Raw genomic sequence first — 3,496 nt, 5'->3', positions numbered from 1 at the left:
AATTCAAACAAATTCAATTTGAATTCAAATTCAAGAATTCAAATTCAAATTGAACCACGAACAAAGAAATGATGCAAAGGCAGTGTGAATGCACAACAAACAAAACAACCACATTTAATTTTAGAAAAGCAACCGATTATTATTTATTTTTACTAAATTCCCTGTGAAGGAAATAAACATTGCAAAAATTTTAAAATTATGAGAAAAATTGTTGTTTTATTTTAATTCTAATCACATCCTGAAATTTAAAATTTTCAGGGTGTGACACTAAGCCAAGGAATAGCTGACATGGTTTGACTGCATTCAGCAATTTTAGTTGATCAAGTTTTATTAGCAAGCATTAGCTAAGTATAAGTTTATACCATTAACCCACAAATAAGATATATGAAGTAACATTAAATAAAACCATAAGTAAGAACATCGATTTAGAATCATCTTTAAGTTCAATTATTATGTGAGGGTCTAAGCCGCTCTTAACCGTGAGCAAGGCTGATATATCAGTTTTCACACTCTGCAGAGGTTGTATACTTTACCCACAATTCATGTTTCCCATGTCATCCGAGGTAGCTAGCCTGTTAAACACTTCCTTTGGTGAGTGGTTAGGGATTCACTATGAGGCCTTTACAAAGATTCTCTAACTTGCATTGATCCGCTAAGGTTTCAGGCCGCAGTGGTCATAACACTTCCTAATGAGGAAGACTCCTTTCCAGGAACATATCTACACCTCAAGAGGACCGAGCTATACCCCCTTCAACGCACTCCTCTCTTGCCCTTTCGGTAAGATCATTACAAGATAAAGTTTCTAATTAATTAGCCAAGACCAGAGCCATGTAGTATTGTGGTTGCACTATTTTTCTAGGTGGTTTTCCATGTTCCAATTAAAACATACGATCTTGTTTAACAATATTAAACCGTTGAGAACATTAAGTAAAAGCGTTGTCTTTTTCTCATCATTAACCAACCATAACCCAAAGTATAAACAACTAGCAAAACTACCCAACGATAAATAAACAACCCAAGCTTGATCAAGGAAAGATAAATAAAACTAGGCATATCCTTAGTTAGGTTCCATCAGATTCTAAACACATGCATTCAGATAAAATAAAGTAAATGTGTATTTATAACTAATTGGGACCGGAAATATGATCAAGGAACCACTTGCCTTCGTCAAAGCACTGTTGCTGCTGCTCGGCCTCCTCGAAACCTTGCCCTTGCGGCTCCTCGAACGGCGCACCGTCTAACGCATGACACAAGCACATACAAGCAAACGTATACAACAAATAAGAACAGTACACCAAACAATATAAACAATATAAAACAAGGTTATAAAACTATTTTACACGTTACAAGGATAGCGTGAGCACAAGAATCGACGAAAACGGAGTTAAAACGAGGAGATTAGGGCTAAAACGGGGTTCCAGGGGCCTATTTGCGAAAGATTTAAATTAAAAAGGGCTCTGGGTGAAGAAACTAAGGACTAGAACATAAATTAAACCTTAAAACACATGGGTTAACACGAAAAACTACAGCTCAGGGACGGCGGGTTCTATTTTAGAAAAAACCAAGGGCTAAAACATAAAATATAGGGCTGTTTTGTAAATACTTTTGAACTGCGATGGACTGCGGATTAATTTAAAAAAATAGAAGAGCTCTTTTGCAAAACAACCTAGGGGCCGTCGTAACCATGGGCCGGGCAGGTAAGGGTTGCCGTCGTAACCATCGTCGCATTGACATGTAAAGCCGCTTTGTCCGCCGTTCGAGCACTGGCTGTGTTCGCTCTTGCAGAGCATGCGGCCCTGCGGATGGAGGGAGTACTTGATCTGCTAGTCACGAGAAGCGGACTTTGACTAAACAAAATCGGATGTTCACTTCATTCAAAAAAAAAAAAAATCGGATGTTCGCCGAGGTTTATTGGCTGGGCATGGTGCGTGCAGTGATTCCTTCCTGCTGGGATGAAAACAAAATAGGGAAATAGTACATGTACTCCCTCCATTCTAAATTACGGGTCGTTTAATTTTTTCGATCTCAAGTTTGACCACTCATCTTATTAAAAAAAATTATGCAAAACATTATTTCTTTTGTTGTGACTTGCTTTATCAAAAGTTCTTCAAGAATGACTTAAAATTTGACTATATTTGCATAAATTTTTTGAATAAACGAGTGGTCAAATTTAGTGTCGAAAAAGTCAAACGACATATAATTTAAAATAGAAGGAGTATTAGGCGCGTGAGATTTCATTTTCCAGTTATTGACCGACGACCTCTCAGCCGTCCGTCCATCTCAGATCCAGCATCACTGCTGCAGCTGTCGTGGAGAGGCTTCCCTCCTGCCGGATCCTCCATAGCTAGGAGCTCCCGGCGCATGCCAAAAACACTCCGTTTTGCTGTCTACATCCATCGACCATCGGTTGTCGAAGACCATAGAAAACTAGCTAGAGATCAGTAGAGACCAAGAGAACACTCCATAAACGACATCTCTCTAGTCTCGGCATTGACTGCCAGAGTTCCTTGTCGACCTCTCTATTTCACATGATTATTGTGAAGGTCGTGACCATGGAGGAAGACATTGCAGGGTACTTCGTGGCGACTGCAACCAACACAACTCACCAAACATGTGCAAATAAGCGAGCAATTGGGTCCTTGGGCGGGACAAGTGCCAGCACGTGAGCGGGGACGTCTCTGGCTGGCGGATGAGCGGGCGGGCCGGGACGTGCGGCCGACGGCGAGCGAACGAGCAGGGATGAATCTGGCAGGGAATCAGTTAATTAAGGAACCAAATGTAATAGCATATACTTACAATGCATATATATTTGCATCATATATATCCAACAGGAGAGATTCAGGCCGACTAGATTTAGTTATTTAATATAAAACTAGCATATTGTTCGTGCGTTGCTATACAGGTAACATAATAGGACTAAGTAATACCATTATGTTTGTTCATGTACAGATCATATCGTGATTGTGCGAGACATTAATTGTCTGTGTTCTGATGAGGATTCCTGTTGATTTGTCCTATTCCGATTAGAAATCCACTTGACTTGTCCTGGTTCCGATTAGGATTTGGAACAATACTTGATTTAAAAACAGTAGAGATATACATGCTTCGCTTTATGGAGCACAATGGCATATATTATTTGAAAGGAAAAAGGATATGTTCAGTACTCAAAATCAACTACTAAACAAAATCTAATTAACCAACATATGTCACTTCTAGCTAACATTACTCAAAAGCATGCCGAAAGTAGCTAGCTACCTAAAGGAGCGCCATTACTGTACACATGCTGGAATTACTACATGCTAGACGTGCATGTTTTTTCTAGTCTTGTTTTATTTTAGAACTTTTCCTTTCCAAGTTTTTTCTTCTTAATTTATTTTCTTTTATTCCTTTTTGCTTGTCACAACACTTTCTCTTATTATGCATACTAAAAGTAGATTCATTCATGTTAATAATATAACTTTTCACCTCCTTGTTATTTCATAGATATTTTATCGTG

This window comes from Panicum virgatum, chromosome 8K, assembly GCF_016808335.1.
Source record: "Panicum virgatum strain AP13 chromosome 8K, P.virgatum_v5, whole genome shotgun sequence".
In the NCBI taxonomy this organism is placed as follows: domain Eukaryota; kingdom Viridiplantae; phylum Streptophyta; class Magnoliopsida; order Poales; family Poaceae; genus Panicum; species Panicum virgatum.
This window is presented reverse-complemented; position numbering follows the sequence as displayed.